The 24671-nt window shown below is 44.6% G+C and overlaps 1 protein-coding gene across 1 annotated transcript in view; it reads left to right on the top strand.

Moving 5' to 3' along the window:
* The first annotated feature begins 2359 nt into the window (after positions 1–2359).
* Positions 2360–24671, top strand: part of LOC132386207 (oxidized low-density lipoprotein receptor 1-like) — a 34036-nt gene continuing 11724 nt past the window's right edge. The window contains exon 1 of the mRNA XM_059958487.1: positions 2360–2377. The gene's annotated coding sequence lies outside the window, so the exon portion shown is untranslated. The remainder of the gene's footprint in view (positions 2378–24671) is intronic.

Raw genomic sequence — 24671 nt, forward strand, 5'->3', positions numbered from 1 at the left:
TGCGTGTTGGGTTTTTGTCGTGGGGATCACATCTATTGTCTGTCTCCACAAGACTAATCTTCTGGAAGTTTATGAGGATCTATCTATCAGAATGGACAAGGGGAGTCAGTGGATGTCGTGTACCTGGATTTTCAGTAAGCCTTTGATAAGGTCCCACACAGGAGATTAGTGGGCAAAATTAGACCACATGGATTTGAGGGGACTACAGACATGGATAGAAATTTTTTGGCTGACAGGAAACAACGAGTAGGGTTTAACGGGTCATTTTCAGAACGGCAGCCAGTGACCGGTAGTGTACCGCAAGGCTCAGCGTTGGACCACAGCTATTTTCAATATACATTAATGATTCAGATGAAGGGATTTAAAGTAACATTAGTAAATTTGCACATGACACAAAGATTGGTGGTAGTGTGAAATATGAAGAGGGTTTTGGGAGAATGCAGGGTGATTTGGACAGGTTGGGTGAGTGGGCAAATGCATGGCAGATGCAGTTTATTGTGGATAAATGTGAGTTTATCCACTTTGGTGACAAGAACAGGAAGGGTGATGAATATCTAAATGGAGTCAAGTTAGGGAAAAGGGAAGTACAACGAGATCTTGTGCTCTTGTTTATCAGACACTGAAGGTAAGCAAGCAGGAACAGCAGACAGTGAAGAAAGCTAATGGCATGATGGCCTTCATAACAAGGGGAGCTGAGTATAGGAGCAAAGAGGTCCTTCTGAGTAGGACAGGGCCCTCGTGAGAACACATCTAGAGGATTGTGTTCAGTTTTGGTCTCCAAATTTGCGGAAGGATATTCTTGCTATTGAGTGGGTGCAGCATAGGTTCACGAGGTTGATTCCCGGGATTGCGGGACTGTCAGGTGTTGAAAGTTTGGAGTACTGGACTTGCATACATTGGAATTTAGAAGGATGGGAGGGGATCTGATTGAAACATATATGATTATTAAGGGATTCGACACGATAGAGGTCGGAAACATGTTCCCGATGATGGGGGAGTGCAGAACCAGAGACCACAGGTTAAGGAGTAGCCCATTTGGAACGGAGTTCAGTAAAAAAAATACCCAGTGAGTTGTGGCTCTGTGGAATGCTTTGCCTCAGAAGGCAGTGGAGGCCAATTCTCTGTATTCTTTTAAGAAAGAGTTAGGTAGAGCTCTTAAAGATAGCGCAGTCAAGGGATATTGGGAGAAGGCAGGAACAGGGTATTGATTGTAGATGTTCAGCCCTGTAATCCTTGGAGTTTAGAAGAATGTGGGAGGACCTCATAGAAACATTTCGAATGTTAAAAGGCATGGACAGAGTGGATGTGGCAAAGTTTTTTCCCATGGTGGTGGAGTCTATTACGAGAGGGCAAGACTGAAGGATTGAAGGGCGTCCATTCTGAACAGAGATGCGAAAAATTTATTTTAGCCAGAGGGTGTTGAATCTTCGGAATTTGATGACTCGGGCGTCAGGGGATAAGTCATTGGGTGTTTTTTTTTTTATGGCAGAGATTGGTAGGTATCTGAGTAGCCAGGGCATCAAATGTTATGGTGAGAAGGCGGGGGAAGTGGGACTAAATGGGTGAATGGATCAGCTCATGACAAAATAGCGGGGCAGACTCGATGGGACGAATGGCCGACCTCTGCCCCTGAGTCTTATGGTCTTAAGAGCATCCAGTTGCAGCTTCTAACACTCCGCGTTGAGGAGTTGGAAATGGAACTGGATGGACTCAGGGTCATTCTGGATACCGAGGGTGTGATAGGAAGCACATATTGGGAGAAAGTTAACCTGCAATATAATTCCAAAACAATTGAAAACAGCACTCCGTATGCATACCACCCTCCCTCTGCAAAATCCTTCTAAACCCCGTCAAACGTTCAACCCTGCACTCATTCCCGTCACCGTCACACACTGTCTGCAATACACCACTCCCGTCTCCGTCATCCATCACTCAGTTCCAAGCAACCCCGTCTCCGTGACCCAAACCACTTCCTGCACACTTCGCCGTCTCCATCATTCCGTACGTATCCATACGTCCCATCCCCATCTCGGTGATACACTCCATGTGCTAAACGCTCCCCATCTAGGTCGTCTCTCCACTCTCCTCCCACTCTGTGGCACAGTTAATTGTGGGGGGTATGAGAGAGAGATGATGGGTACTGTTACACCTCCCCCCGTTCCAATGGGCATCTATCACCAGGATCTGAATCTCTCCACAACTCTGCATGCTCAGGCCGGTCATGTGATTCCACACCACTTGCATCAGTGTTTGCAATCTCAACACGCTTTCCCTGGCCTCCTCTCTCCTCCCCTTCCTTCCTCTAACGGCAGCACCCAATCCGGTCGCACAAACACACACAGTTCGAGACTGCTGGAAGCCGAAAGGCTGGGTATTGGTGAGTGGGGAGACGGAGGAGGGAGAGGGTTTCGTACTTTTTCTCATTCTAGTGGAGTGTGCTGCGATGTTGTGGGAGGTACTTCACATGTCTGACCCCGTGAGTGAGATGGGATAATATTTAGCGAACTTCGCTGGTTATCTGACCCTGAAAGAGTGTTCTGGGGCGGTGTGGAGGGAGCTTCACTCAGTGTATGACCCCGGAGTGTGTGTTGGGACAATGTAGAGGGTGCTGCACTCTGTGTCTGACACCGGCTCTATATGATGGATCTTTGTGGAGGGAGCGTTACTCAGTGAATGTTTCCAGGATTGTGTGATGGGATTGCATGGAGGGATTCCCGCTCTGTCTCTGAGTCCTAGACATGGGTCAGTGGATTTCGGCTTTTACGCTGGCTCCAACCAAAGATAGGGAGCAAGAAAATGGTTACTCACACGTTCTGCTCCAACGGCTGCAAACTGAGCACCCTTTCCGTGGCCCCACTCTCCTTCACTTCCTTCCTCATTCTGCAGCACACCATTCCTTCTCTATGATGCTTAAGTGAGTGAGTGAGCAACATATATGTACAAATGAAATCGGTATGTACGGGAAGGTGATTTTACAAAGTGAGGTCAGGGATTTAGCTATTAAATTAAACGACAGGACCACCACTCGTCCCAGTGTGTTCAGATATATGACGACCACACGGTTTAGCTCGTGGTGTAAGTGGGAGGGTCCAAAATTTTGAATGATAGTATTTTTTCCAGGTAAGGTGGGATCTGTATAGAAGAGATGGAAGACAGTTTACAACTGAACTGTTGGGAATCTGATATCCCAGCGAGAAGGTTTGTCAGTACTGTGCATGAGAGTTTTTGGGCGAGTTGCTGAACTTGAGTTGCAGTGGGATGGGATACAGAGCTCAGAGCAGAGCAGAGTAGATATGGAGACAGAAGTTGTTAAGACCGCATAAACGGTCAGATATCAAGAGTTTATGCATAATGTGACTGGTGCACTGAGCTCCGTATATTTCAATGCAAGAAGCTTTAAAAAAAAGGCGGTTGAGAGGGAATGAATCAATACAGTGAATTATGACTTTGCAGCCATTGCTGAGAATTGGATGTAGGAGGAGCAAGCAGGACAGCACGATATTTCGGGTTTCCCTATTTTAAGTCGTGAGAAAGAGGAAGAAATTAAAGGAGGAGGTGTGACATTACTATGCTGAGAAAATATTACCGTAATCAACAGTCAGGACAGGCAAGAACATTCGTCTAAATGAGGCTTTATGGGTGGTCATAACAAATAAGAAATGTATGGCAATGTTATGACATAAAGCATAGAATAGTACAGTGCAGTACAGGTACTTCGGCACACAATGCAGTGGTGATCCTTAAACCATGTCCCCTCCATATAACCTTACACCTAAAATTCTTCCATTTCCCTGTCTCGTAGTCTCTTAAATTTCACTGGTGTATTTGCCTCCACCACTAACTCAGGCAGTGCATTCCACGCACCAACCACTCTCTGAGTAAAAACACCTATCTCTAATATTCCTCGTGATATTCCAATCCCTTACGTTAAAGCCATGTCCTCTTGTATTGAGCAGTGTTGCCCTGGAGAAGAGGAGCTGGCTGTCCACTCTATCTATTCCTCTTAACATCTTGTATACCTGTATCATTTCTCCTCTCGTCCCCTTCTCTCCAAAGAGTAAAGCCCTCGTTCTCTTAATCTCTGATCATAATGCATACCCTCTAAACCAGGCAGCACCCTGGTAAATCTCCTCCGTATCCGATCCAATGCTTCCACATCCTTTCTATAGTGAGTCGACTAGACTGGACAGAGTTCTCCATTTTTTTTTGCATTTTTTGCCTTTTTTTCAAGGAAGGTGGGATCATAATAACCATATAACCATATAAAATATAACCCTAATGAGAGGGTAAAGCAGTGGATGTTGTCTATATGGACTTCAGTAGGGCCTTTGACATAGATCCCTGAGGCACACCACTAGTCACCGGCCTCCAACCTGACAAACAGTTATCCACCACTACTCTTTGGCATCTCCCATCCAGCCACTGTTGAATACATTTTACTACTTCAATATTAATACCTAACGATTAAACCGTCCTAACTAACCTTCCTTGTGGAACCTTGGCAAAGGCCTCTCTGAAGTCCATATAGACAACATCTACTGCTTTACCCTCGTCAACCTTCCTCATAACCTCTTCAAAAATTCAATAAGATTTGTCAAACATGACCTTCATCGCAGAAATCGATGTTGACTTTTGCTAACCTGACTATATCCAGATAATTATATTAATTAATTAATTAATTAATTATTATATTAAGAATACTTTCTATTAAGTTACCCACCACTGACGTCAAAATTATAGGCCTGTAATTGCTAGGTTTACTCTAAGAACCCTTTTAAAAGAGATGGAAGACGGTTTACACCTGAAATAGAGGGAAACTGATATCCCAGCGGGAAGGTTTGTAAGTACTGTGCATGGGAGTTTTCGGGAGAGCTGTTGAACTTGAGTTACAAGGTATGGGATTCAGATCTCCAGACCAGATAGCGGAGTCGATTTGGACACAGATGTTGTTAAGACCGCAGAAAAAGTCAGATATCAAGAGTTTATGCATAATGCGACTGGTACACTGAGCATTATAATGCAAAAAGCTTTAAAAAGGCGGTTGAGCTCAGCGAATGAATCAATACAGTGAATTATGACATTGTCGCCATTACTGAGAATTGTGTGTGGGAGGAGCAAGCAGAGGAGCACGATATTTCGGGTTTACCTAATTTTAGTCGTGAGAAAGAGGAAGGAATGAAAGGGTGATATTACTCGGGTGAGAAAAATCAACCCGCAGTGGACAGTCAGGTTAGGCAAGGAAATTCGTCTAAGTGAGCCCTTATGGGTGTAAATGACGAATAAGCAATGTATGGCAATGTTACAACATAGAACATAGAATAGTACAGCACATTACAGGCGCTCAGGTCCACAGTGCTGTGCCGACCCTTAAACCATGCCCCCATATAACCCCCCCCCCCACCTTAAATTCTAACATTTACTTGTCTAGTAGTCTCTTAAATTTCACTAGTGTATCTGCGTCCACCACTGACTCAGGCAGTGCATTCCGCACAACAACCACTCTCAGAGTGAAAAATCTTCCTCTAATATCCCCCTTGAACTTCACTCCCCTACCTTAAAGCCATGTCCTCTTGTATTGAGCAGTGGTACCCTGGGAAGAGGCGCTGGCTGTCCACTCTATCTATTCCTATTAATATCTTGAATAACTCTATCATTTCTCCTCTCATCTCCCTTCTCTTCAAAGAGTAAAGCCCTAGTTCCCTTGATCTCTAATCATAATTCATACTCTCTAAACCAGGCAGCATCCTGGTATATCTCCTCTGTATCCTCTCCAATGCTTCCACATCATTTCGTTGAGCAGGTGACCAGGCATATAGATGAGCGTAGTGCAGTAGATGTATTCTACATAAATTTTAGTAAGGCTTTGGACAAGGTTCCACACGGTAGGCTTATTCAGAAAGTCAGAAGGCATGAGAACCAGGGAGGTTTGGCCAGTTGGATTCAGAATTGGCTTGCCTGCAGAAGGCAGAGGGTCATAGTGGAGGGAGTACATTCAGAATAGAGGGTTATGACTACTGGTGCCCCACAATGATCTGCTCCAGGACCTCTATTTTTTGTGATTTTTATTAACGACCTTGATGAGGGGGCGGAGGGTGGGTTGGCAAGTTTGCAAGCGACACAAAGGTTGGTGGTGTTGTAGATATTGTAGAGGATTGTCAAGGATTGCAGAAGCATTGATACGAAGCAGAAGTGGGCTGAGAAGTGGCAGATGGAGTTCAACCGGGAGAAGTGTGAGGAGGTACACTTTGGAACGACAAACTCCAAGGCAGATTATAAAGTAAATGGCAGGATACTTGGTAGAGTGGAGGAGCAGAGGAATCTGGGGGTACATGTCTACAGATACCTGAAATTTGCCTCACAGTTAGATAGGGTAGTTAAGAAAGCTTATGGAGTGTTAGCTTTCATAAGTCGAGGGATAGTGTTTAAGAGAAGCGATGTAATGATGCAGCTCTATAAAACTCCAGTTCGGCCACACTTGGAGTACTGTGTCCAGTTCTGGTCGCTTAAGTGTAGGAAAGATGTGGAAGCTTTGGAAAGGGTACAGAGGAGATTTACCAGGATACTGCCTGGTTTAGAGAGTATGGATTATGATCAGAGGTTAAGGGAGCTAGGGTTTTACTCTTTGGTGGGAAGGATGATGTATGGAGACATGATAGAGGTGTCCAAGATATTAAGAGAATTAGACAGAATGGAGAGCCAGCGCCTCTTCCCCTGGGCACCACTGCTCAGTACAAGAGGACATGGCTTTAAGGTAAGGGGAGCGAAGTTCAAGGTGGATGTTACAGGAAGTTGTTTGTTTTTCACTCAGAGAGCGGTTGGTGCGTGGAATGCACTGCCTGAGTCAGTGGTGGAGGCAGATACACTAGTGAAATTTAAGAGATTTCTAGACATGAATCTGGAGGAATTTAAAGTGGGGGGGGGGGAAGTTATATGAGAGGCAGGGTTTGAGGGTCGGAAAAACATTGTGGACCGAAGGGCCTGTAAATTGCTGTACTATTCTATGTTCTATGTTGTACAGTGATGCAACCAGACTGGACACAGTACTCCAAGTTCGGCCTAACCAGGCTTTTATAGAGCTGCATCGTTACATCGCGACTCTGAAACTCCATCCCTCATTAGGAAAACTAACACCACATAGGCTTTCCTATCTACCCTATCTATCTGTGAGGCAACATCAGGGATCTGTGGACTCGTACCCCCAGATCTCTCTGCTCCTCCCTACCACCAAGTATCCTGCCACTTACTTTGTACTCTGTCTTGGAGTTTGTCCTTTCAAAGTACCACCTCACACTTCTCCGAGGTGGACGCATCTGCCACTTTTCACTGGGAAATGAATAATCAAGCGTAACCGTCCTATCGGAAGGACAGACAGGTGGGCAGAGAGGGTGGGGTGGCTCTGCTGGTGAGGAATGAAATTCAGTCCCTTGCGATGTGTAACATAGAATCAGGAGATTTCGAGTCAGTATGGACTGAACTGTTAAATAATAAGGGCAATTTGTCATCACCTCAGTTCGTGAGGTCTCTTGAAACGTCGTGCACGCACTTTTGCCTTTCTACCTTACTTTACAACCTTTATTCTTTTTCTCTTCCCTCAAATGCAAGATCTGGCTATACTCCATGCACTGTACTTGCAGCTCTCGCATGAACTTTATCCTTCTCCACCTCACTATCTGCTATAACACTCTGGTTCCCCTCCCCCTGCAAATCTAGTTTAACCCCCCCGGTGCAGCACAAGCAAACTTTCCCGCAAGGATGTTAGTCCCCCACCAGTTTAGTTGCAACGCGTCCCGTCGGTACAAGTCCCACCTTCCCTGAGACAAGGCCCAATTGTCCAGAAACATAAAGCCATCCTTCTTGCGCAGACTCCTTACCCACGTATTTAGCTCCATCATCTTTCTATTTCTAGCCTCACTGGCAGGTGGCAAAGGTAGCGATCCTGAGATTGCAACCCTGGAGGTCCTGTCCTACAATTCTGCACCTAACTCCCTAAACACTCTTTGCAGGACCTCTTCCTTCTTCCTATCCACGTCATTGGTCCCAGCATGGACCACAATATCCGGCTGCTCACCCTCCCTCTTGAGAATACTGACAGGTTGATCCGAGATATCGCGGACGCTAGCATCAGGGAGGCAACAGATCATCCAAGATTCTCTATCTCTCCCACAGATCCTCCGATCTCTTCCCCCAACCATCAAATCCCCGATCTCTTCCCCCAACCATCGAATCCCCTATCACTACTGCTCTCCTCTTTTCACTCCTTCCCTTCTGAGTTGAGGATACAGTCTCAGTGCCAGAAGCATGACCATTACTGATTGTCCCTGGTATGTAGGGACACCAGGGGCAGATCCTGCTTTACTCCATGAGGGTACGTCCCCACTAACATTATCCAAAACGGTATACTTATTATTTGTGGGAACGGCCGCATGGATGCTCTGCTCATTCTGTCTATTCCCCTTCCCTCCGCTCACAGTCACTCAGATACCTGCCTCCTGACATTTAGGGGTGAATGTCTCCTTGTAACTCCTGTTTATTTCTGCCTCAGACTCCCGAATGCTCTGAAGTTTATCCAGCCCCAGCTCCAGTTCCCTAACTCGGTTTGTCAGGAGCTGCAGCTGGATGCCCCTTTTGCAGGTGTGGTCATCAGGCACATTTGTGCACGCCCGGACTTCCCACATACTGCTAACGGAACACACGACTGCCGTAACTGCTGCCTCCATTACCTACCCCTACGCTAATTAGATTAATTAAAGGAGATTACCAGACCTTACCTCACTGGGAGCAAGCTAGTCCTCAGCATCTGCTCGCCGAAGCCTCTGGACCCAAAGCCTTCCTACTCTGTCTCCCTCCACTGCGTCGCCCGCTCCGTTAATCTGCTCGCTATATAAACTCTCCCGCTGCCTCACGGGCAGACTGACACGCGCTTGCGCAGTCCTGCCCAGTTCAAACCTCCAGAGTAATCTTTTGGAGATATGATTTGGTGGCCATTACAGAGACTTGGATGGCTGAGAGATAGGAATGGATACTTCAAGTGCCGACTTTTAGATTTTTCAGAAAGGGCAGGGAGGGGGGCAAAACAGCTATGGGCGTGGCACGGCTGATCATAGATAGCGACACAGATGCAGAAAAGTTGGACGCCGTCGAGGAATTTTCTACGGATACTCTTAGGTTGAAGGTTGTGAACAGGAAAGGGTCAATAACTTTACTGGGTGTTTTTTCATAGGCCGCCCAACAGTAGCAGGAATATCGAGGAACTGATAGGGAAACAAATCTTGGAAAGTTAAGATAATAACAGAGTAGTCGCGATGGGAGATATTAATTTCCCAAATATCAATTGGCATCTCCCTTGAGCAAGAGCTTTAGATGGGTTGGAGACTGTTCGGTGTGTTAAGGAAGGTTTCTTGACTCAATATGTAGATAAGCCTGCAATAGCAGAAGCTGTTCTTGATTTCCTATTAGAAAATTAACCTGTCAGGTTTTAGATTTTCGTGAGATCTCACTCTGGAAAATGGTCTTGGTGATGATTGTTGTGACTTACAGCAGACTGAAAAGCTTGAGCACGTAGATAATTAAAAAGAGGATGTGCTGGAGATTTTGGAAAGCATCATTTGGATAAGTCGCCGGGACCGGATGAGATGTACCCCAGGCTACTCTGGGAGGCAAGGGAGGAGGTTGCTGCGTCTCTGGCGATGATCTTTGCATAACTTTGTCAAGGACAGCTTGTGCCTTACCAGCCTGGTAGAATTTTTTTGAGGATGTGACTATACACATTGATGAAGAAGAGCAGCAGATTCAGTGTTAAAGGATTTCGGCAAGGCATTTGATAAGCGTATTAAGCCGTATTAAGAAAGAAAGGATGCATCGTGTCGAATCCCTTAAGCCGTTACCATTGACGTTCCACATGGTTCTGTGTTGTGGCCGCTTCTAGTTACATTGTATATCAACCATTTCGATTATGGAATAGATGGCTCTGTGGCAATGTTTGCTGATGATGCAAAATGGGTGGAGGGGCAGGTAGTGCTGAGGAAACACTGAGTCTGCAGAGAGACTTGGATAGATTGGGAGAATATGAAAAGAAGAGGAAAATGAAATACAATGTTGGAAAGTGCATGTTCATGAAAGCTTGCAGAGAGATTTAGGCCAGGGGAGAGTGGGCTGAACGAAGGCAGATGAAGTTTAATGCTGATAAATGTGAGGTGTTATATTTTTGGTAGGAATAATCCAAATAGGACAAACATGGGAAATTGTAGGGCATTGAAGTATGCAGTAGAACAGAGTAATAATGGTGCATAGTTCCCTGAATGTAGAATCTCATGTGGATAGGTTGGTGAAGAAAGCTTTTGGCATGCTGGCCTTTATAATTCAAAGCATTGAGTATAGGAGTTGGGATGTAATGTTAAAATTGTACAAGGCATTGGTAAGGCCGAATTTGGTGTTTTGTGTACAGTTCTGGTCACCGAATTATAGGAAAGATATCAGCAAACTAGAGAGAGTACAGAGATTTACTACAATGTCACCTGGGTTTCAGCACCTAAGTTACAGGGAAAGGCTGAACAAGTTAGGTATTTATTCTTTGGAGCGTATAATGTGGTGGAGGGGGGACGTGATAGAGAAATTTAAAATTATGAGAGGGAAAGATCAAGTTGACGTGGATAGGCTTTTTTCATTGAGAGTAGGGGAGATTCAAACAAGAGGACATGAGTTGAGAGTTCGGGGGCAAAAGTTTAAAGGTAACACGGGGGGGGGGTGAATTTCTTTACTCAGAGAGTGGTAGCTGTGTGGAATGAGCTTCCAGCAGAAGTAGTAGAGGCATCTTCGATATTATCATTTAAAGAAAAATTGAATATTTAAATCGACAGGAAAGGAATGGAGTCTTATGGGATGAGCGCAGGCCACTGGGACTAGTTGAGTGTAAGCGACAGCACGGACTAGTAGGGCCGAGTTGCCCTGTTTCTGTGCTGTGATATTTATACGGTTCTCTGGTTAACGGGCAGAATATTATATAGATAAGGAGAGAATTCAAAATTCTGAGATTCAGCGGGACTTGGGGGACCGCATGAAGGATACCCTTAATGTTAACCTCCAGTCTGAGTCGGTGGTGAAGAAGGCGAATACAATGTTGGCATTTATTTCTAGAGGAATAGAGTATAGGAGCAAGGGTGCGATGTTGAGGCTCGAAAAGGCACTGGTAAGACCTCACTTGGAATACTGTGTGCAATTTGGGTATCCATATTTTAAAAAAGTTTGAGCTGACTTTGGAGTGGGTTCAGAGAAGGTTCACTACATTGATTCCGGGAAAGAGAGGGTTTACATATGAGGAACGTTTCACCGCTCTTGGACTGTACTCCTTGGAGATTAAAAGAATAGGGGCGGGGGGGGGGAACTGATAGAAGCATTTCTAATGTAAAAAGGCATGGACAGAGTGGTTGTGGCAAAGTTGTTTTCCATGTTGGGGGAGTCCAGTACGAAAAGGCATGACTTAAGCATTGAAGGGCCCCCATTCAGAACAGATATATATTTTTTTAATTTATTCTCCAGAGGGTGGTGAATCTGTGGAATTTGTTGCCACGGGTGGCAGTGGATTTCAAGTAATTGGGTGTATTTAAGGCAAAGATTGATAATTATCTAAATTCCCAGGGCATCAAAGTATAAGGTGAGAATGCGGGGGAGTGGCACTAAATGCGATTAGCTCATGATAAAATGGCGGAGCAGACTCGATGGGCCGAATGGCCGACTTCCGCTCCTTTGTCCTATGGTCTTATGGATGTAAGACTGGGCTGAGAAGTGGCAGATTACGTTCAACCCAGGTAAGTGCGAGGTGGTTCATTTGTGTAGGTTTAATATAATGGCCGAATACATTACTAATGGTAAACCTTGCAGTGTGGACGATCAGAGGGATCTTGGAGTCCGGGTCCATCAGACACCCAGAGCTGCTGCGCAGTTTGACTCTGTGTTTAAGAGTCCGATGCATTGGTAATCATCAACCGTGGAATTGAGTTCAACAGCGACAGGTAATGTTGCAGCCCGATAGCACACCGGTCAGACCCACCCCCCACCCCCACCCCACCTTGGAGAACTGTGTTCAGTTCTGGTCAACACTCTACAAGAATAATGTGGAACCTATAGGAATGATACAGAAGAGCTTTACAAGGATTTTGCCTGGATTGGGGATCATGCATTCTAGTTATAGTTTCAGTGAACCCGCAGTTCTCCCCTTGCAGCGACGGAGGATGTGAGGTGACCTGACAGAGGTGTATAAATGATGAGAGGCACTGATCGTGTGGATATTTATAGACAACGCCACCAATATTACCCTCTTCGGCAAGGTTATTCACAGTTCCTTGTACATTCTCATACAAACCGCCATAGAGCTGAACGCAATCAAACTTCTCAGAGAGGTGTTCGCGGGTTCCACATCATCCTTCAATGTAGTCTGCAAACTGGACCTTGTCAAAAGCCTTGTTAAATTCCATGAAATTTACATCTACTATCCGTGCGTGATCTACCTTCCCCGGTCAAATCAGACCGACAACTCTCCCTGGGTCTCACTCCATCTGATACCTCCCTCCCCCTTCAGTGTTCCACGCTCCAAATCTCCTCTTCTCTTTCCCTCTCTCACCACTCCAGTTCATGTCCGTCTCTCCCAATCTTCCATCTCCCAGGTTGTCTACCACCTGGGATATTCTTAATGGACGTGTCTATATTTATTACACATACCAATATAAAAAAATAGCTCCTACACAAACAAATCAGCCGGTCAGCTCTCCCTCTCCTCTTCTCGAAGGACTTAACTTGTTTTACCGAATTGGACTGCAAAATAATTTATCCTGGGATAAAACAGAAATGAAGACACAATCATCCGTGTACGGTTAACCCTGCAATAGGTGCTCCCTTTGCCTTACGACTCCGCCAAATATCAGGTTATCACTCAAATTTATACAGTGAATTTTTGGTAATAACCAACAGCGAAATATTCACAGTGAGCGATTTCAAGAAGCACTTGTTGGATATCAGCCAGTCATTGAAAGCTTCGAGGGGGTGTACAAAATTAGAACTGCACGTCTGCAGTTAATTCCTCTTTTACCAAGACAGTGTTGGATAAAAGTTAACACTACCTCATTCTTGGTATGAAATGCTGCTAGATTTTGTCAGTTCGCACAAGCAAGGCAGCGTCTGCATCTTACCCTGTGACCTTCGTGACCTCAATCTTCAGCCAGTACAGCTTGGAAAAAACATTTATTTTTTCACATTCAGACAAAGTAACTCATTACGAGAACGTAGGATTTAGGAGCAGAATTTGACCATTTGTCCCATTCAGTCTGCTCCACCGTTTCACCATGTCTGATCCAATTTCCTTCTCAGCCTTAATCCGCTCCCTTCTTCCAGTATTCCTTCAAGCCCTGACCAAACAAGAACCTCTGCCATAAATATATATATAAAAAAAGCTTTGGACTCCACGGCCGCCTGTGGCAAATAATCCCACAGATTCACCACTCTCTGGCTAAAGTAATTTCTCCTTGTCTTTGTTCTAAAAGGACGCGCCGCTCTTCTAAGTCTTTGTCCTTTGGTCTTCGACTCCCCGACCATAGAAACTATCCTCTCCACACCACCTCGATCAAGGAATTTAAATAATCAACGGATTTCAATGGGGTCACCCTTCTTCCTTCTAAATTCCCGAGAGTGCAGGCCTAGAGATATCAGGCACTTCTCATGTGACGCCGTTCAATCATGGAATCATGTTTGTTATCCTCGTCTGAACCCTCTCCACTTTGAGCACAATCGTTCTCACATAAGAGGCCGAAAACTGTTCACAATACTCCACGTGAGGCCTCACCAGTGCTTTATAAAGTCTCAGCATCACACCTTTCCTTTTATATTCGTCGAGGTGCTGAAATACATTTGCCCTCCTCGCCACAGACTCAACCTGAGAAGGTGACATCATTGACAGAATATTGTGGGCTGAGGGACCGGGAATGTGCTGTATGTTCAACCTGCAAATCAACCTTCAAGAAATCGCGCACAAGGATCTTAAAGTCCCCTTGAATCTCTGTTGTTTTTTATTTTTGTTTTCTGTCCATTTATAAAATATTCAACCCTTTTAATTTCTCCTAAAGCTTGACCATGTATCTTTCAACACAGCAGTACATCTGCCATTACTTTGCCCTGTCCAAGCCTTCTGTAGCCTGTCTACATCCTCAAAACTACCTTCCCCTCCACTTATCCTCATATCGTCTGCAAACTCTGGAGCCACGTTCATGGAGCTACATACACGGACCGTAAGATCCCTTTGCTCATTGACACTGTCTTGTCTTTAAGAGTGTGCTGTATCTTTCTATTTGTCCGGGTTGAACTCATCTGCCCTTTCACCAATCATAGCTGCAAGGGATTTCAGCAGAGCAGCAATTGCTTTCATTTCTAGAAATGAGGAAGGTGCAGGACAGGTGTATTGCAAAAACGAAGAAGTTCTCAGGAACTCAAAGCTCTTGTAAAAGCTGAAGATAAGGCTTACAAGAAAATAAAAATATAGTGGGAATTCAATCATCGGTTCGGCTCCCGGCTTCATCCGGGTGATGGTCGCCCCCGGCCCGAGAAACCTTCGAAATCTCCTTTGGGTGGATGCTGTACGAAGTTTAAAAACAGTACACAATATGAGAGTAAACGATTGAGCTTTAAATTTGTATTTTGACTATATGGTTAGTAAAGCAACATAAAAGAATAATAAAGGGGCAAGTTGTTATGAAACTGTCTAGTATTCCAACGTTGGAGCACACAGTGTCGTCCATTTGTACCCGTCGACCTCTCCCGAGCGTAGGCGACCCTCGGATCCACTCTCCTCAGTCCACTCCATCCAGAGGTCATAGAATCATAGAAACACAGAATGCCTAGATCACAATACAGACCCTACGGCCGACAAACTGTATGAACATGTTCTTACCTCCGACCTATCCAGCCCTTTTACAGAATGGACTTCTAAATTACCTGGGTTTACCAATAGCTCTATATTTTCCTGATCTCTATGTTCGTGTCCAGGAGACTGTTAAAAGTGCTTGTCGTATCGGACTCCATCACCGTGTAGGGCAGCACATTACACGCCCTCACCACTCTCCGGACAAAAATAAAAAATAACTCTGACATTCCCTCTGTACCTACTTTTAAGCAGCTTAAAACTGTGCCCTCCCGTGCCATCCATTTCACCGCAGGAAAAAAAGGCCTCTGACTATCCACACGATCAGTGCCTCTCATCATCACATACACTTTATCAGGTCATCTGTCATTCTCCGTCGCTCCAAGGAAAAAATAGCCGAGTAGACTCAACTTATTCTCATAAGGCAGGCTCTCCAATCCAGGCAACATCCTTGTAAAACTCCTCTGTATCCTCTCCACGTTTTTCCTGTACTGAGGCGATCAAAACTGAGCACTGTATATCTGATGGGGTCTGACCAGGGTCCTTTACAGCTGCAACATTACTTTTCGGCTCCTAAACTCAATCTCACGCTTGATGAAGACCAATGCCCCATATGCTACCTTAACCACAGAGACAACCTGCACCGCTTCGTTGAGTGTCCTATGGACTCGGACCCCCAAGATGCCTCTGATCCCCACACTGTCAAGAGTGTTACTATTACTACTATATTCTGTCATCTTATTTTGACCTACTAATATGAAAAACCTCAAACTTACTTGCGTATGCCACTTCTCAGCCGACTTTTGAATCCTATGAATGTCCTGCAGTAAATTCTTACAGACGTTAAAATTGTGGGTACCTACAACAGCCACAACCGTTCTGTTATTCGCATATTAAGAAACCGCACTTCCACATTCTCATCCAGGTCATTTATAAAATCGGGAAGAGTAGCAGTCGCAGAACAGTTCCCTGAGGAACTCCACTGTTCACCGGCCGTCAGGCAGAAACTGAACAGTCCACAACCTCGTTTTGCCTTCTGTGGGCAAACCAGTTCTGGATCCACAAAGCAATGCCTCTTCGGGACCCATGCCTCCTTACCTTCTCAATAAGCCTTCCATGGGTATCAAATTCTCTGTGAAATCAATATACTCTACGTCTACTGCGCTACTTTCATCAATTTTTTTCAGTCACATCCCGATAAATATTCAATCAGTCTCGGAAGGCACGACCTGTCTTTCACAAATCCTTATGACTACTGATCAGATTAATCATATTATGTCTCTACAAATTATGCCTCTGCATTGTAAGAAAGGTGGATGAGCTTAAAGCGTGGATTAATACCTGGAATTATGATGTTGTAGCTATTAGTGATACATGGTTGCAGGAAGGGTGTGATTGGCAACTAAATATTCCTGGATTTAGTTGCTTCAGGTGTGATAGAGTAGGAGGGTCCAGAGGAGGAGGTGTTGCATTGCTTGTCCGAGAAAACCTTATGGCGGTGCTTTGGAAGGATAGATTACAGAGCTCCCCGAGGGAGAATATTTGGGTGGAATTGAGGAATGGGAAAGGTGTAGTAATACTGATAGGAGTGTATAATAGGCCAGCTAATGGGGAGAGTGAGTTGGAAAAACAAATGTGTAAAGAGATAGCAGATATTTGTAGTAAACACAAGGTGGTAATTGTGGGAGATTTTAATTTTCCACACGTAGTGTGGGAAGCTCATTCTGTAAAAGGGCTGGATGGTTTAGAGTTTGTGAAATGTGTGCAGGATTATTTTTTGCAACAATACATAGAAGTAGCGACTAGAGATTGGGCAGTGTTGGATCTCCTGTTAGGGAATGTGATAGGTCCGCTGACAGATGTATGTGTGGCGGAGCACTTTGTGTCCAGTGATCACAATAGCATTAGCTTCAATATAATTATGGATAAGGACAGGACTGGACCTAAAGTTCAGGTTTTTGATTGGAGAAAGCCTAACTTTGTGGAGATACGAAGAGATTTAGAGAGAGTGGATTGGGTCAAGTTGTTTTATGGGAAGGATGTAATAGAGAAATGGAGGTCATTTAAAGGTGAAATTATGAGGGTACAGAATCTTTATGTTCCTGTTAGGTTGAAAGGAATGGTTAAAGGTATGGTTAAAGGTATGGTTAAAGGTTTTCAAGGTATATTAGAAACTTGGTTCGGAAAAAGAGGGATGTCTACAATAGATATAGGCAGCATGGAGTAAAGGAATTGCTCGAGGAATATAAAGAGTGTAAAAGGAATATTAAGAAAGAGATTAGAAAAGCTAAAAGAAGATATGAGGTTGGTTTGGCAAATAAGGTGAAAGTAAATCCGAACGGTTTCTACAGATATTAAAAGCAAGAAGATAGTGAGGGATAAAATTGGCCCCTTAGAGAATCAGGGTGGTCAGCTATGTGTGGAGCTGAGGGAGATGGGAGAGATTTTGAAAGATTTCTTCTCTTCGGTATTTACTAAGGAGAAAGATATTGAATTGTGTAAGGTGTGGGAAACGAGTAAGGAAGTAATGGAACCTATGACAGTTAAAGAGGTGGACGTACTGGCGCTTTTAAGGAATTTAAAAGTGGTTAAATCTCCGGATCCTGACAGGATATTCCCCAGGACCTTGAGGGAAGTTTGTGTAGAGATAGCAGGAGCTCTGACGGAGATCTTTCAGATGTGATTAGAAACGGGAATTGTGCCGGAGGATTGGTGTATTGCTCATGTGGTTCCATTGTTTAAAAAGGGTTCCAGAAGTAAGCCTAGAAATTATAGACCTGTCAGTTTGACATCAGTGGTGGTTAAATTAATGGAAAGTATTCTTAGAGATAGTCTTTATTGTTATGTAGTTAGATAGGATCTGATTAGGAGTAGCCAGCATGGATTTGTGCGTGGAAAGTCTTGTTTGACAAACCTTATTGAATTTTTTGAAGAAGTAACGAGGAAGTTTGACAAGGGTAAGGATGTGGTTGTAGTCTATATGGATTTCAGCAAGGCCTTTGACAAAGTTTCACATGGAAGTTCAGTCGTTAGGTATTAATGCTGGAGTAATAAAATGGATTCAACAGTGGCTAGATGGGAGATGCCAGAGAGAAGTGGTGGATAATTGTTTATCGGGCTGGAAGCCGGTGACTAGCAGGGTGCCTCAGGGATCTGTTTTGGGCCCAATGTAGTTTGTAATATACATAAATGATCTGGATGATGGGGTGGTAAATTGGATTAGTAAGTATGCCGATAATACTAAGGTAGGAGGTGTAGTGGATAATGAGGTGTGTTTTCAAAGCTTGCAGGGAGATTTATGCCGGTTGGAAGAATGGGATAAACGTTGGCAGATGGAATTTAAAGCTGAGAAGTGTGAGGTTCTACATTTTGGCAGAAATAATCCAAATAGAACATACAGGGTAAATGGTAGGGCATTGAGGAATGCAGAGGAACAGAGAGATCTAGGAATAACAGTGCATAGTTCCCTGAAGGTGGAGTCTCATGTAGATAGGGTGGTGAAGAAAGCTTTTGGAACGCTGGCCTTTATAAATCAGAGCATTGAGTGCAAAAGTTGGGATGTAATGTTATTTTTGTACAAGGATTCGGTAAGGCCAAGTTTGGAGTATTGTGTGCAGTTCTGGTTGCCGAATTATAGGAAAGATATCAATAAATTAGAGAGAGTGCAGAGTCGATTTACTAGGATGTTACCAGGGTCTCGGCACTTATGTTACAGAGAAAGGATGAACAAGTTAGGTATTTATTCTTTGGAGCTAGAAGTTTGAGGGGGGATTTGATCGAGGTATTTAAAATTTTGGGAGGGATAGATAGAGTTGACGAGAATAGGCTGTTTCCATTGAGAGTAGGGGAGATTCAAACGAGGCGACATGATTTGAGAGTTAGTGGGCAAAAGTTTAAGGGAAACAAGAGGGGGTATTTCTTTACTCAGAGAGTGATAGCTGTGTGGAATGAGCTTCCTGCACAGGTAGTAGAGGCCAGTTCAGTTGTGTCATTTAAGGTAAAATTGGATAGGTATATGGACAGGAAAGGAGTGCGGTTCGGTGGGACTAGGTGAGATTAAGAGTTCGGCACGGACAAGGAGGGTCGGGATGGCCTGTTTCCATGCTGTGATTGTTATATGGTTATATAAATGTCCATAAATCCTGCCTTCTCTTTTCCATAATCTTACCAACCACTGAATTAAGATTCATTGGTCTGTAAGTTCCTGGGCTATCTCTACTCCCTTTCAAAGATAAAGGATCAACATCCGCAACCCTCCAATCCTCCAGAATCTCTGCCATCCCCATTGATGGTACAAATGTCTTCGCCAGAGGTTCAGCAATCTCCTCGCTCGGATCGCACAGTAGCCTGGTCATCCTTTCCCGGTGGCCCATGCAACCTGATGCTTTCTAAAAGCGACACATATCGTCTTTTTTAATATCTACATGGTCATGCTTTTCACCCCGCTCTATGTCACCCTGACAATCGGCAGAATCCTTTACCCTAGTGAATACTGAAGCAAAGTATTCATTATGTACCTCTGCTGTCTCCTCCGGTTCCATACACATTCTTCCACTTTCACACTTGATTCGTCCTAACCTCTGAAGAATTAGCTTCTTGTTCTTCACATACTTATAGAAATTCCTGCGAGTTACATTAATCCTGTCCTCCAAAGCATTCTTATAGTCCTTTCTGGCTCTCCTAATTTCTTTCTTAAGGTCCTTCCTGCTAGCTGTATCTTTTAGATCTTTGTCGTCAAGTAGTGTTTTGAACCTCTCGTAAAGCCTTCTTTTGTTCTTAATTAGATGTATAGAAGCCTTTGTACACCACGGTTCCTGCACCCTACCATCCTTTCTCTTTCTCATTGGAACGTACCTATGCAGATGTGTGTGATGGGGCTGCCTGAAGTGAGCTTCAGGGAACTGTGTGACTGGATGGCATGGAGTGAGACCCCCCCTCTGTTTTTGAGTGAGAGAGACAGGTGATTTTGGTGTCTGCAAGCAAAGAGAAGGAATCATTCAAATGTCACTCACACGTGTAGGCGAGTGGCCATTAAATAGCAGCGATTCACGGAAGTATCAGCGTTTAAACAGCAACCACTCTGGGTCTGGGATCCATTAGCAAGTGCAAATCAAAATATGGCTGGTGCAAGCGGAGAGGGCATTGTTGGAGTGAGCAGTGTCATCGTGGCAATTATCTACCGCTTTGGTGCTTCAAGGGGAAAGTAATGAGTGAGAGAAAGCTCGAAAACTTTTGAGCGATTTGTTTTCGTTTCATTTGTTGTTTCCATCTTCAGAATTGCAAAGTTAGACTCGTAGTCAATGGCTGGCTGGAGCGTTGACTGCTCCTCTCGCTGGACGTGGTACGGCAGGGAAACCTCCAGTGTCTCTGACGACTTCACCTGTCAGAAGTGCATCCGGATGCAGCTTCTAACACTCGGGGTTAAGCAGCTGGAATTGGAACTGGATTTACTCAGGGTCATTCGGGAAGCCGAGGGGGTGATAAGGAGGGCATGTTGGAAGCAGTGAGACCAACCGTGTAGGACAGAGGAAACAGAGTGATAGTCAGGAAGCTGAAAGGTGTTAAGCAACCAGGGCAAGAGTATATTATGGTCAAACTCCTGGGCAATAAGTGGATTGGGTGAGGCTATTTTCTTGCAGAGGTATAGCTGGTAATTTGAAGTCCAAGCGCCATTTAACCTCGGTGTCCAAGGGAAAGGCCCAGACCGTCAATGGTGGGAAGGTCTGACAGAGAGAGCGTCTTGGGTGTACACTGCTGGGATACACACATTGTGAATGGTGAGGAGAGCCGAGGAAACGAGCGACGGGAATTGGGACTTGGGTGTACACTGCTGGGATACACACATTGTGAATGGTGAGGAGAGTCGAGGAAACGAGCGACGGGAATTGGGACTTGGGTGTACACTGCTGGGATACACACATTGTGAATGGTGAGGAGAGCCGAGGAAACGAGCGACGGGAATTGGGACTTGGGTGGACACTGCTGGGATACACACATTGTGAATGGTGAGGAGAGTCGAGGAAACGAGCGACGGGAATTGGGACTTGGGTGTACACTGCTGGGATACACACATTGTGAATGGTGAGGAGAGCCGAGGAAACGAGCGACGGGAATTGGGACTTGGGTGGACACTGCTGGGATACACATATTGTGAATTGTGAGGAGAGTCGAGGAAACGAGCGACGGGAATTGGGACTTGGGTGGACACTGCTGGGATACACACATTGTGAATTGTGAGGAGAGCCGAGGAAACGAGCGACGGGAATTGGGAATTGGGTGGACACTGCTGGGATACACACATTGTGAATGGTGAGGAGAGTCGAGGAAACGAGCGACGGGAATTGGGACTTGGGTGGACACTGCTGGGATACACACATTGTGAATGGTGAGGAGAGCCGAGGAAACGAGCGACGGGAATTGGGACTTGGGTGGACACTGCTGGGATACACACATTGTGAATGGTGAGGAGAGCCGAGGAAACGAGCGACGGGAATTGGGACAGACTCTCAAGTTTCCGAGTCCACAAACTGGTTTCTTGGCGACTCTTTACGGGAAGACTGTGGGGGTCTTCGGAGAGAATACAGAAAAACGTCACCGGGACGCTGCCTGGAATAGACAGTATAATCTATAACCAGCTGGGGTGGATTAGATGAGGGGAAATGACGATTAACAAAGTCACGAAACGATTTTATTTTCCACAGACGTTATGGGAAGTGAACGACCCTCACGGAGAGACCGATCAGACCCAAACATATGGCTAATCTGCATTTTAACAGGGACCCTCATCATCACGGGTATCTGCTGGAGGATTCATGGTGAGTTTCACACCGGTCGCAACGACCAAACCGCAGAGAATAAGAATGGCTATTGTAACAGAGACACATTCCCAATATTACCCCGAAACACCTTCACTGTGGTGCCAAAACACCCCTCACTGTGGTACTGACGGGCCACTTATGAGTACTGCGGGATATCCCTCACCGTGGCCCCGAAACAGCCCCACCAACACAGAGCTCAGCGTGATACATTACAACACAGAAGCTGGATTTTTAGCTCTTCTGACCTATTTTTATTGCCTAGTCCCACTGACCCAGAGCTAGACCATATCCCTCCATACATCTCTCATCCATGTACCAGTCCAAGCTTTTCATAAATGACAAAAGTAAGCCTGCATTCACCAGATTAAATGGCGGCTCATTCCACACTGCCACTACTCTCTGTGTGAAGAAGCCCCCACTAATGTGCCCTTTAAACTTCTAGCCCTTCACCCTTAACCCATGTCCTTCGTTTCTTTTTTTCTCCCGTAAACTCAGCTGAAAAAGCTTGTTTGCATTCACTCTATCTAAAACTATCAAAATTTTGTACACCTCTATCAAAGCTCCTCTCATTCTTCACGCTCCGTGGAATAAAGTCCTAACCTATTCATCCTTCCTCTGCAACTCAGTTTCTCAAGTCCCGGCAGCATCCTTGTAAACCTTCTCTGCACTCTTTCAAACTTATTAATATCCTTTCTCTAAGTAGGTGACCAAAAGTAAACGGAACCCTCAAATTCGGCCTCATCGATGTCTTATAAAGCCTCGCCATAACATTCCAACACTTATCTTCAATAATTTGATTTATAAAGGTCAATGTGCCGAAAGCTCTGTTTACGACACTATCTACCTGTGACTCCACATTTAGAAAATTATGTATCTGTATTCACAGTTCCCTCTGATCTACTGCACGCCTCAGTATCCTACCATTTACCTTGTATGCTCTACCTTGGTTTTCCCTTTCAAAGTGAAATACCTCAAACTTGTCAGCATTAAAATCCATCTTCATCCCACTTTTCCAGCTGGTCCAATTCCTCTTCAAGCTTTCAAAATCCTCCTCACTGTCCACTACACCTCCAATCTTTGTATTATTTGCTGATCCAATTCACCACATTATCATCCAGATCATTGATATAGATGACAAACAGCAATGGACACAGCACTGATTCCTTTGGCACACCACTAGTCACAGGCCTCCACTCAGAGAAGCAATCCTCCAGTACCACTCTCTGGCTTCTTCCATTGAGCCAATGTCTAATCCAATTTGCTACCTCTCCATGTATACCCAGCGACTGAATCTTCCTAACTAACCTCCCGAGCGGAACCTTGTTAAAGGCCTTACTGAACTCCATGTATACAACATCCACTGCCTTCACTTCATCCACTTTCTTGGTAACCTCCTCGAAAAACTTTAATAGATTGGTTAAGCATCACCTTCCACGCACAAAGCCATGTTGACTCTGCCTAATAAGTTCCTGTCTGTCGATCATATCTCTTAGTACTCCTTCCAATAAGTTACCTACCACTGACGTCGAACATACCGGCCTATAATTTCCCGGATTACGTTTACAGTTTTTTTAAACAACGGAACAACATGAGCTACCTTTCAAACCTCCGGCACCTCAGCCGTGGATACCAGCAATTTCAATACATCTGCCAGGGACACAGAAATTTCAACACTACTCTCCTTCAAGGCCCAAGGGAATACTCTGTCTGCTCATGGGAATTTTTCATCAAGACACACAAGCCCATACTCCTCTTTAACTATTGAGGTTCTGTGACATCACTATTTTTTTGCCTTAATCCCAGAGGCTCCTTGCAGTTCCTTAGTAAATACAGATGCTAAAAAAAAAAATCAAAACTCCCTCATTTATTTTGGTTCCATACATAGCTGAATGCTCTGTTCTTCAAGAGGACCAATTGTATCCCTCAATTTTATACTCCTCAAGCCCCTTATTTGCTCCTTGCTGCCTATAACTTTCATACATCTCTCTCTTCTTATTTATCAGATTTCCCATCTACGCTTTATCGATCCTTTCTCATTTCTTCAAATTTACTCTTTTTCCTGTTTAGTACCTCAACCCGAAGACCTGATCTATCTTTATCCATGGCCAAGTTGAAAATAATGGTGTTATGATCACTAGACCCAAAGTGTTCCCCTACACAAACCACGTCCCTTGTCCTAACTCGTTTCCTAATAGGAGATCTACTATTGCATCCTATCTAGTTGGTACCTCTATATATTGATTTAGAAAATTTTCCTGATCACATTTTACAAACTCTGACCCGTCAGTATGGGAGCCCCAACAATATGTGGAAAATGAAAATCTCTTACTATCACAACTTTATGTTTCCTGAAGTTGTCTGCTATCTTTCTGCAGTTTTGCAGCTGCAATTCTCGCTGACTGTTGCGTGTTCTGAAATACAATCCAATTAATGTGGCCATACCATTCCTGTTTCTCTGTTGTCTACCGAGATGACATCGGTAGACAAGCCCTCTAATCTAGCCTGCCTGAGCACTACTGTAACATTTTCCTTGACGAGCAATTCCAACACACACCCTTCAACCCTTTATCTCTAACACCTCTGAAAATTCGTATCCCTGGAACATGAAGCTGTTAGTCCTGCCCCTCCAATAGACAAGTTTCACTAATGGCTACAAAGTCATAATTCCATGTGTTAATCCACGCCCTCAGGTCGTCTGCCTTCCTCAAAATACTCTTCGCTTTTAAATAGGCACACCGCAGAAGATTATTAACACCACACACAGCTCTTCTACTTCTGACATTGCATGAACTTTTAACGTCATATCTTTTCACCCCCACTCCACTATCTGCTCTGGCACTCTGGTTCCCATCCCCTTGCAAATCTAATTTAAATCATCGGCAATTGCACTAGCAAACGTCCCTGCAAGGATATGGGTTCCCCTGTAGTTCAGGTGTAACCCTTCTCTATTG

This window comes from Hypanus sabinus, unplaced genomic scaffold, assembly GCF_030144855.1.
Source record: "Hypanus sabinus isolate sHypSab1 unplaced genomic scaffold, sHypSab1.hap1 scaffold_1060, whole genome shotgun sequence".
Lineage (NCBI taxonomy): Eukaryota > Metazoa > Chordata > Chondrichthyes > Myliobatiformes > Dasyatidae > Hypanus > Hypanus sabinus.